We start from the raw sequence: 12408 nt of genomic DNA, 5'->3' as shown, positions 1-12408 counted from the left end.
AATCCAACTATACTGTATGTCAGCCTGTAAAATACTACTCTCCATAAAAAATGAATCAATCAATAAATCTTTCCTCGTTGTGTACAAAAAGCAAGCAATACTCATATTAATCTTCAAAGTGCATCTTTACCTTTTGTTTTAATGACATAGTTCAAAATTCTAGAAATATGTATCATCCTCCCACTGAGTTGCAGTTCTGCTTTCAAATAACTGTTCTTTTTTGTGTTTTCCCCCTTTCTGTATCACATTTGAATGCCCAATCAAGCTTACATTGCAATGCTCCTCTCTGCCTCCACTGCAATTCATGAGAGTCCAGACAAGCACATGCCCTCCTCCCAAATGCGAGCTCACAAGTTAGGCTCACACAGACAGGAATCAGAGGAAGAGACTTCACATGCAGCACAGCAGGCAAACTTGTGGGTGCCTACAATGAGATACTGTCCTCCCAGCCGACTGCAAACCTCCCATCCCTGGGAGAGGCTGGAGCCCACTGTTCCAATTGCAGTAGACTTGGCATTGATGACTCTTTCAAGCAACAATTTCCAAATATTGATGTATATCGGAAAATTTCAAATGACAATACTGTCTGTAGACCAGCTTATACATTTGTAAAATAGTCTAGTTAATTATAGTAATATTGCTCATAATAAGAAGAAAGGAAACAAAATCTCATATAATTAAATGTTTTGGCGAAATTTAGGTGAAACTTACTCATGCATAGAAAAGAAGGGACATAACATCTCCGTTGGATTCAACCACACATTTTCTCAAATAAATATAATCGGAGAAGGATAAGGAAACAGAAAGTACTTGAATCAAATTCGATTCAAAATACAACTTTCGTTAGGCCCACAGCCCAAAAGCAACTATTGTACAAGTCAAGAAAGATTTATAGCCTAGTCTAATCATATTATAGCACTGTATCAATCAAATTCTGTCAAACTGACAACTAAAATGGGGTGGTACAGGAGGGGTGCGCTGGTGGTGGTGGTGTGTTACGTTACCTTCACGTGGCCACCCAATATAGGCCTATTAGGCTACATTGCAAAAGCAATTATATAGAAAAACAGAACACCAAAAATTTGGTTTTCCAGGAGGTCCTCGCTATACTTATGTTGAGAAGCTATATAGGACCATTTTTGGTTTTACGTCAAATCAGTCCCTGCACTTCGTTCCAACTGCAACCAATCGATGTTGACCGCAAACATAAAAACATAAAAATGTGTTTACGACTACAGTATTTATTGTTGTTTAATGTGTTAAGGTAATACCATAAAAACACATAAAGAGAGAAAAAGTGTTTAAAAATAATTCTGTATTGTAGTTTAATGTGTCAAGGTATGACTATAAAAAGGTGCTTAGGAATACAGTAATTACTGTTAAATGTACCATGGTAAGACTGTAAAAAATATGTAGACACAGTGATTAAGAATAATTATGTACTGTTGTTTAATGTGCAAGAACCTAGACTAGGCTACAAAAACGTCATTTAAAAAAGTGCTTGCGATGAAGGATACAGTAAGAAACATGGAGTGAAAGAGCTGGATGTGAGGGCTTATCATGTGCATGTGTGTTGGGAATAGCCTACTGCATCATGAGCTTAGGCTAGGCTAGTGTTCACTGGTTTGCTTAAAGGACAATGTAGAATCTCTCTTCTTTTTCCCATTGATTCTAATTAAATGACTCGTTATCTGGCCCAAGAGGACATAAAACAACACACTGGAGCACAATCCCTCTAACGTGTATTCTTCCCAGAGAAAATCCCCCTCGATATGTTGTTTTATACAACATCATCGGTTTTTGGAAAGTACAGCAACTGTGATATATAGCAAGGACCCTCTGTACTGAAATTGTAATATACCGATGCCTGAAAAATGTCTCGATATGACAGTGTACCAATCAATATTTGATATATCAATATTTTTGACATCCCTCCCTTTCAGTGTTACGGTCTAGTCAACACTAACATGGTCCAGATTTGATACCAGACTGTGAGGTCCATCCATGTACTAGAGCATTGCTTTCACAAACAAGCCAACCAGCAACACCTTTAATCTAAGCTTGTTGGTCTAATGTGTGATTTCATTGGGTCTCATGCTTATCGTGGTAGCCCCGTTTGGAAAAAGTGGCTTGTGAAACTATTAATACGGTGCACCTACTGTATATGAGCAGCCATGGGGGAGCCACCAGAGAACCCAAGCAGAGACATTAACTGAGGCCTAATTCATGAAAATAATAATTTAATGAATAGTGACAAGTGACATTATCAGTATTAAAGTAACATATCGTGCCTTCAAAATGGACTCAGTCCCTCTTTGTGTTATTCTAGACATGATGTCCTATTTCTCATCATGCCTCTGACCCATATATATGACAGGTTAGTCCCACCCCTATGCTTAATGAAATGGAGATAAAAAAGTATACTCCATTTAACCTTATCCATTTTGAGTTCACACTTCTATATTTTTATGATGTGAAAAGCTTAAATATTTTCTCAGAATGTTTACTGGATTATTGGAATTAGCACTATTTCAGGGGAAGAATCTATAAACGTAACTACGCAAGAGCATTAATCTTCTTTTATATTTAGTCTTTTTGTTTGTTTTCTGTTTGTCCTTTTTGTTTTTGTTTTGTTTGTTACATAATACGTTTTCCTTAAATATCGGCAATTTCCCAAAACACTCTTATAATATAAAATAAATGTAGAGCAATGTTTTCAGAACACGTGCTGTCTTTTTTGAATAATGCAAAAAGAAACTTCAGAATACATGCAATGTTCCATCTTTTTGTATTAAATTGCATATCGATGCACACCAGACAATGAGCTTTTGCTCACATAGTGTCTCTTGACATAGACCAGTCTGACTTGGAGTTAAAAAGATTGGACTTTTTTGCTTTGTCAGCCTACACAGCAACTTTACACCACTATTGTCAAGAAACCAATTTAAAATCCAAAGGAGTTGAGATCATTTACATTTTAAGTGCTAACAACTTAAGATTGAATTCCTTCAAATGGTTTTGCTCTCTCCAAGAATATGCCCATGTATATAAAAAAATGATTATTGAAAGTTGCCGTCTTCTCTGTTGCAATTGCCATTCTGCATCAAGACCTCTCATGAAGATGTCAGTACAAATGGTTCGATTGCAATTTCTTTTTTAAAGATTTTCCCCCCCTCCCTGTTAAATTATTAAAACTTTTTTCCATCTCCGAACAAACAGGCCATTTTTCATTTGGATGGGTCATCCACACATCCCTTTACCTGTACGGTTTAAAATTCCGTTTGTGGAACTGTATTGGCTGAGGACAGCGAGATGACAGCTGCATCCTTTGTAGTCAATGATACAAGGTGAAATCAGGAATGCTGGGATGTGTAGCTGGTGTACAGATCATAAATCCAGCTACCTCGTCTTTACAACCGTGATCATAATGGCAGCCTTGTCCTTTGGGAAGAGTGAAGATCAGGGGTGGTTTACGTAAGTATAAGGGATGTTTTCAGACAAGGTCAGGGAAATGCTGCCAGGGGAAATCTGAATTCCATCACCACTGCTTCCTTGTGACATCCGCAAGAATACTATAGAATTTTTTTCCATTTTTATCTTTCATTTTGTTGCTTATGTTCAGTATCCTTACGTCATAAGCTGCAATAAATAAAGCATGTTATGTCCATGTTAACTAAGGCCCTAGCCAAAGCTCACCTTTCCTGGTAATGTTGTACCTCAGGAGTTTCCCTGCAGCAACACTGAGGAGCAGATAATACACAGCAACTTTAGCATTTTTTGCTCCTCAGTCCTTGCTACCATATATTAGAAAATACAGATCTCGAGCGAGGCAGAGTAAGAGAGATAGATTAAAACAGGCATCCCTTTGCAAAACATTATGTTTGATGTTCAAGATGTTTTTCAATTCCTAATTGTTCTCTTGCCTTGAATCAGAATAAATCACACTTGCATCCATGTTGATGATGCCATTCTCTGATACTATGTAGATGTGACATGCTGAGGAAATTACCTTTTTGTTAATCTAGTTCATCTCAATTTTGGAAAAAGAACAGCATAAACATTCATTCAAAAATAGAGCCTGTCGCCTTTTCAATGGCAGTACAGATGAAAATGTTTTTTTTTTTTTTTTTATTAAAATACTGTAGCTATGTACAGTACCCATGCATAATATACCAGATTTGTCCTTTATTAATTATTTTCAGTTGAACTGTATATGTAAATAATTAAAATTTCTAAGAAACCCATCTTTTTTTTACTACAAATTACCATACAAAATATGGTAATTTACCATCCCCAAATTCAGGTCCTTACTTTAGTGAACTTCAGGCTGAAAGAAGAGTCAGTAAATCACTTTCAAGCTCATCAGCCAAAAATCACTCAAAAAATCAATACAACAGATGAAGGACCAGCTTCAAAAATACCCAAAGGTAGGAAAAAGGACAGTTTCAAAATTGCTCAATAGCAGAGGTCAATAGGGGTGATGTGCCAGTGTTGGCAAGTAATCGGGTTCGCCCTTACAATAAGGAAACCTCCACTGCAACATGCCACATGTTACTTCAGCTTGAAACAGTCTGTTCCAGTTCTTATACAATGACCTTCTGAGTGTGAGTCTGACCTTTCAGCCACAGAATGAATGAACTGTATCTGGTTTAGCAAACTCTGTATGATCAGTGATGCACATCCAGTGAGTCTATAATCAAGATATCACAAACTTATTTGACCACACATAAAAATAATGCAGCCCAAACTATGCATTTTGCTACGGCAGCAAAAACATGCCACAAATAATATCAGACACGATGAATCAAGAGTAAAAATCTGCCTTGTTTACATGCAGAACCGTACATGTTCCTAGCGGTTTTGTTATTATTCTGATATGCGGTAGATGCCGTAATAAGGATGTGACAACCTTATTAAAGTTGGGAGGATATGTTGTGAAAATTCAGTCGAAACAATGTTGCATGACTAAGCAATACTTTTCAAAACAGAAAATGTACAGACAAAACTGACGTAACTGTCATCACCACTGACAATTAGGCTGGCTGCGAGTTTGCATATTAGCTGGTGACAATCTTCTATGATAATGCCCATGTAGTGTTCATATTTAAGTGGGTGCTGCAGCCAAAACGCTTGAATATGACAAGGACATGCAAGCATCAAGTCAGAAATCCGTCCTTGGATGGCATTTCAAACTCCAAAAGCAGCACCATGGATCTGGCAACCCTATGACAGCAGGAAACAGTTTAATGAAGGTACTGCATGCTGTGTTGTTCCATTTCATAAAATTTCTAACGTGCACCTTCAAAAAGGGCTTCTCTTTTAAAAATCCCTGTCCACCCATGATATAGATTTAAAGTGGCTAGTAATAAGTCAGGTTCTTTTGGCTTTTTTAAAATCCAGCAAAGGACAGGCATGCGCACTGTAGAATTAACACTAGAGGGGTCTTGACAATTGTTTCCCTGTCTTCGCAGAGCCAGCTCACTCCATTCAGGCCACTCCCATGTGTTACATCCTGCCATACAGCACTTAGATCACAAATTCTGCTGGCACATTACTACTATAGCAGTGCCACTATTGCTTGATTTTACATACAGTATTAAAGCCATATAAAATGGACGTCTATTTAATATATTATTCTGTGACACTTGCTGGAGTATCGACAATTTCTCTAATTGGCTGATTTCATGAGTATTGTAAAATATGATCATTTGTATGGTTCGTGTCATAGTACGTAAGCACTAAGCATAATGCAAAACACGACATACTTTCACTGTCACGAAAAAAAAAAACTTTCATTTACTGTCAAAGTTGAAGTATAGTCAAATATTGACTGATTCCAGGAGTGAGTCTTGTTACTTCCATACAATGATAATAAAAGTCATGTAATCCACTGCATGGCTTTTTAACTACTACTCTCAGGAGTGATCATAACAAATAAAAAACAAACAAATCTGCTCATCAGTCAATGAAATTAATGTAAAAAAAAAAAAAACATTTAAAGTCATCCCTCTTTTCTGGATAGGAGCAGGTTTTAAGCCTGGATCCCTTGTTACTAAAACATTGTCAACTATATAGAACAAATCTACAGAATATACAGGGGACCCTGCTTGTAAGATGTAGTCACAGAATGCATAAATAATCAAAGGATAATTCAACCTGGGTCTTATTTCTGTAGCATTTTCCATCATTCTTATCGGTTCTGATAGAAGGCATATTTTACGCAACTGCTTCATTGCCAAGGTAATGATTTATTTTTCCTTTACATTTCACAAGAACAAGAAATGAACAGTAAAAGGCATTTTCATAGGAAATCTGTGTATCCTCCTGGGTAACCTGCCCAATATCTTGTGGCCTCAGGTAAAATGTTTAGGTAAACAAGATCACAGGAAACAAATGTCTGTTCTACAGCAAAGCGGCTAATAGAAAGCTTGTGAAAAATGTTGCCTACATCAATAATATGACTGTAAATGGAAATGAAAAGTAAAGGTGCTGAGTATCAAAACAACCCTAAATTTACATCTAAAATCTCAAAACAGGTACAAAATCGTGAAATAAGAGAGACAGAAAATGAATGTGAACTGGCACAGCCGGTTTGGACATTAAAAAACAGGAAGGAATTGTCTTTTACACTTGCCAAGGTTATCGAAGAGTAATGGTGTTAAGTCGGAATTACGTTATGCGAATCATACAATTCATTGTGTTTCAAAAGCTCATTTGGCAATGATTTTTGCCACATATTTACAATAAGTTCGAAATTCAGCAAAATACTTTCAACAACCAACATCTATATAAAATGCATTCATTTTCTGTTAGAGTTGAGCGGAGGGTGCCACAATGTCACATGCGTTTAGCAAAATATGTATTGCGGTTCCTCAGAAAATACTCACTCCTAATAGGCTAATTGATGCAATTATCATACTGAATAGTATAGTACCACTGTATTTAGTAAAACATGATTTTAGAAAGAAGCATGTCTTTGTTCAGTGATATAACATTAGTAAAACATGTCTTAATTAAATAGCTTTTTTACTTATATTTTCTCATTCCATTCATTCGGGTTATGCTGAGTACACAAATAATGGTAAATAAAATCCTTTTTCATTATCACAATGCAGATTATTCTGCTGAATGCATGAGAATCTAAGTGCTTCTCACAACCTACTCATCCCCGATCTTGGTCGAGGCCCTCCCATTTCTCTCCTTGACTATTGCAACTCCCTATTGGCCAGGCCTCCCTGCCTAAGCCACCAGACCACTTCCACTCATTGAGACTGCCACTAGTCGGCTGGCCGTCGACCTCCAACTGTAGTTTGCCATGCCTCACTACTCCTTGTCTCCCCTCACTAGCTTCCGACTACGGCTAAAATTGAATTCAAGGCACTGTTCCTTGCCAACAAAGCAGTCAAGGGCATGGCTCCCTCAGACCTTCAGTCCATCATGAAACCCCACCCCCCTGACTGAGCCCTCTGCCCTCTCTGCTCCATGACCTGCATTCACCTGGACATTCTGTTTTGTTCCTCCTCCTTGCCTCCATGAAATGTAAATATAGACCTTAAATATGTATGTATAGGATATATATATATATATATATATATATATATATATATATATATATATATATATATATATATATATATGTATGCATATGCAGTACATACAGTGAGCTCCATAATATTTTGGACAAAATATTTGTATAATATATTTTTTCTTGATTTGCCTCTGTACTCTACAATTTTAGATTTGTAAACAATCAATTCACATGTTGTTAAAGTGCATATTCCCACCTATTATTAAAGGGTATTTGCATACATTTTGGTTTCACCAGGTAGAAATTACAGCACTTTATATATACAGTTCCCCCATTTTATGGCACTGTAACTTTTGGGGCATCAGGCTTCACAGGTGTTTCTGGTTAGTCAGGTGTGTTCAATTGCTTACTTAGTGCAGGTATAAGACAGCTTTCAGCATCCAGTCTGGATTAGCCTATACGCTTTTGGATGCCTTTGGAGTTTGTTATTGCCATTTGTCAACATGACGACTAAAGCTGTGCCTCTGAACATCAAGAAAGCAATTATGAGACTGAGAAAATAAAAAAAATAAAAACAGTCAGAGACACAGGCCAAACTGTAGGCATACCAAAATCTACTCTTTGGAACATCATTAAGAAGAAAGACAGCACTGGTAAGCCCAGTAATTGCAATGGGCCTGTCGGCCAAGGAAGAACTCTACAGTTATTGACCAAAGAATTTTCACTATAATGAAGAAAAACCCTCAAACACCTGTCCGACAGATCAGAAACACTCTTCAGGAGGCAGGTATGGATGTGTCAGTGACTACTGTCCACAGAAGACTTCAAGAGGCTACACTGCAAGCCACCAAAAACAGGATGACAAGGTTACAGTTTGCTACACTAGTTAGCCACCAAAAACAGGATGGCAAGTTTACAGTTTGCTAAGACTTACCTAAAATAGTTGCAGAATTCTGGAAAAAAAAGTTCTTGTGGACAGATGAGACCAAGATTCAATTTATCAGAGTGATGGCAAGAGAAAAGTGTGGAGGCCAAAATGAACTGCCCAAGATCCAATGTACCTGTCCTCATCTATGAAACATGGTGGTGGCCGTTTTTTTGGTTTGGGCATGTATGCCTGCCACAGGTACTGCCTCATTTGACTTCATTGATGATGTAACTGCTGAAAGCTTCAGCAGAATTCATTCTGAAGTGTTTTTAAAGGCTAAAAACAGGAAAATTCTTGAGTGATCAGGTCTTTCAACCAGTCTGAATCCAACTGAACCCAACTCTAACGGTGTACATTTAGTCCGATTGTGGTCCAGAGTGGGACCAAATATACTCTGCTAGAGTTGAATTAACAGGAGGTCTCAGTGTTCTCTTTAGATGAGACTAAAACCAGTATTCACACAATAATGATGTGCTACAGTCAGAATGAAAATTATTTGGAAAGCAGATACTTCTGACAAATGTGATAGCAGGCTTTTTGTGGTAAAGCCTTAAGACGATCCATTCAATAAGATTTAACCCTATTGACATGCACTGTGCCCAAGTTCTATGGGATGAGTCTTTCCATATCTGGTTTCACAAGACTTTAACTGTGTAAACTCTGAAATATCACTTCTTAAATGTTTTACGGTGCAGCCATTTAAAAAAATAAATCTTTAATGTTAATTACAAATGTTGCCACATTTACACCATATGAATGGCACACTTTCAGCATCCCTTGTAAAGTTAAAACACAGCACTGTAGTGTACTCTTCATGAGTACAGCAGTGTATGTAATGAATATCATTAGTTGTAATTGTTTAAATTGGAGTCAAACTGAAAGCAACAGACACTGTTGAAACAGAACTTCATGTAAAACATGTAGGTCATACTTTGATCTACAGCACGCATGACATTTGCAAGAAATACCAGGACAACTGAAACTTACTTAATCTTCCAACATGCAAACAAAAGCTGGTCGAGGGGTGCTAATTGGTGAATGTACTTAATATGATGCATAACACACTTGACACCCAGGCAAAATATTTGAGAAGCTAACTCATCCAATCCAACCATAGAAGTATGTGATTTAATGTACTGTTTTTGAATGGAATGTACCCTTCAATGAATGGTACACAACAGGGCAGAAAACCCCTAAGAAAACAGTTTTTTTTAAACTGGTAAATTATTTCTTAAAATGTGAGTATAACAAGTTAGGAAAGCACCACAAAGTGAAACATTGTATATTGCCCGAGAACTGAATTGGATTTGGAGTGACAGGGGCCCTCTACCAGACCAGTCTACGAGACAAGAATAAGAATAGACACCAAAAAAAGGAAGAAAAAAAAATCTCAGCTCAAACCCGTGAAAAATCTTAACAAAATGCTTAATGAGCACACTTCATTAGTAATACAGACGTCTCCACAATGGAATCACAGGGTAGTGTAGTATGAATCTTAGTCTTTTTAAAGCACGTTGTATTATTATTTATTTTTTGATGGGGGGGAGGGGGGGTTGCAGCATTCATAACAAACTTATTTTTGCCATTATCGTTCTGCTCACAGAGCCATAATTAAACTGGTGGTTATTTCCTGTTGAGTACATGAAAAGCTCTTAAATTCGAAAACCGCTTTATGTTGCAAAAGATAGTATTCTCATTGATAGTGATGTGAAGAATTTCTCTTTAATGTTTTAGTTCAACAGGCACAATTGCGTATTCACAAAATCACCATGACAACTCCGAGGCTGACATTTTTCTCCCCTCTTTCCTTTGCAATTCAATTCTTCCTTTTAATTCTCCCACCCCCTCTCTCTAAATGACAATGTAACCGCTTGGATCCCGGGACAGCGCCGACTTCTTGATTTTTTAATAGAATGATGGTTGCAAATCATGCCATTAGGAGGAAATTCATTTGAAGCTTGTCTGAATGCATGTATCTCATAGACCGCAGACTCCTACATCAAGTATTTTACAAAAAATAAATTGACTACATTATATGAGCTGTACTGGCTCATGCACAAGTATTTATATATTACTCAAAAAGATAACGTCAATTTACAACAAGTGTTTGTCTACATTACGATTATGGTTACATGTAACACTTCATGTGTCTTAATTGAAAAGGTAGGGCTATCACTCGGCATGTACATGACCATAATTTTAATTATCCTTGTAAAGATTTTAGCAGTGCAGTCATTGCTAGATTGTGCTGCTGAGCACCCGCGCCAGAGACGGCGAAAAAAGCGTTTAAGGTCCTAGCTACATTTTAGGATTTACTTATTCGAAGTGATTAATGGAGACGGGAAAACTTGCAATGATTTCGGAATGGGGACTATATGCTACTGAGTATTATTATTATTATTATTATTATTATTATTATTATTATAGTAGCCTATTATATTATCACTACCGTTCATACAACTACTGCTACTATTACACTACTAGCCTACTACTACTACTACTACTACTACCATTACTAGTACTACTACTACCACCGCTAATAATAATAATAATAATAATAATACAATATTGTGTGTCGATTCCATATTTGAAAACGTACCAAACCACGCACCGGATTAAAACTGCGCAGCGTTTTATTCAAGGAAAGTAGCTGGTTTTTATTAACTTAGTATCAGAACCGTCACGCAGTCGCTAGAGTTTACTGTAAACCGAAGCATCAATTCTCTCTAAATCCTACTTAGGTCAAGGACAATACAGTCTCTACAGGTTTAACCAACATCAGTATTAGGAAGCCGCACACTTTTCGCACGATTTAGCTACTGTTGCGGGGATTCATTTTAAGACATCGTATTTGAGCTTTAGCTTCATGCGAGGACTAAACAGCTAATCACTGCAATGCCCCTGTGGACCATGCTTCTGTTGGAATACATCCGAAATATGCGACCCATCGGCGATTTACAAGTGATCAGTTTGAGGATTTGTAAGAGGAAAGCCATCTACGGTTTTATTTATTTATTTATTTCTCCCTGAGGCAATGAAGAGCGAGTCCTATTTTACCGGCAAAGGGACACAACGGTTAAGATGGGCACCGCGTAGCAATATTATTAAGCTAACTTTAAAGAACATGATATTCCTTAAACTCTCCAAATTTAAGTGCTGCTTATGGACCATAATCAACCTAAACCCCAGCTCGTACATGTACTAGTTTAATTGTAAGCAATCTACTGACAGCATCTCAAATCAAAGATTGCTTAGGCTAATCACGAATTACCCCACTGGAAAATAAAATCTACATCGGCAAGATTCGGCTATGTAGACAAATTTATGAATATTTCTACGTCAATGTTTTAACTGACATCATGGCTGATCTAATTTTCACCGAGTATTTCATACCCGATATAATGTCATCACAGACATGAGACTTACCTGCCTTGGCGAAGTATCAAATCCCCCATTCCTGGTCTTTTCCTTTAAAGCCACGTTATTGTTTTAGGAATGTTAAATCGTATTTTTTCTCCCCCTTGAATTCCCTTTAACTGGTTGTGCTGCCGTTTCGTTTGATGTTCGTCTATGAAGATATCCTTTAATACTCTTACTCCATTCACATTTTCACGTTTTTCCTTCGATTTTATCCCCGGATACTATCATCCGTTTCGATGCTCGTATCTTGCCCATTCGTGAGATCTCTTCGTGTGTACGCGCAGCGCAGACACGGCTGTTACTGTCGGGAGCGCCGAAGGAGACGCGCGTTCCTAGGCAACCAAGGGTACAAGCAGTTACACTTGCAGTCTGCATTGAAGAATTTGAGCGAGGAATTCTGCGGCTGACGGTTTTAAACAGAAATAATTAATTTCAGTGCTCGTTTCTGTCCACTTTCTATCATAAGTAACACACAAATAACATTATAACAGTTTCGTTTTATGTCCACATCATACTGTAGGGATACCCAATG

At 37.4% G+C, this 12408-nt stretch overlaps 1 protein-coding gene across 3 annotated transcripts in view; it reads right to left on the bottom strand.

Moving 5' to 3' along the window:
* Positions 1–12194, bottom strand: part of nlgn3a (neuroligin 3a) — a 208625-nt gene extending 196431 nt beyond the window's left edge. For 2 of the 3 annotated variants that reach the window (XM_035410161.1, XM_035410162.1), the window contains exon 1: positions 11883–12194. The gene's annotated coding sequence lies outside the window, so the exon portion shown is untranslated. The remainder of the gene's footprint in view (positions 1–11882) is intronic. The other variant, XM_035410163.1, reaches the window with a different exon arrangement.
* Positions 12195–12408: the final 214 nt, after the last annotated feature.

The sequence above is a fragment of the Anguilla anguilla genome, chromosome 3, assembly GCF_013347855.1.
Source record: "Anguilla anguilla isolate fAngAng1 chromosome 3, fAngAng1.pri, whole genome shotgun sequence".
NCBI classification, from domain to species: Eukaryota; Metazoa; Chordata; class Actinopteri; order Anguilliformes; family Anguillidae; genus Anguilla; species Anguilla anguilla.
This window is presented reverse-complemented; position numbering and strand designations above follow the sequence as displayed.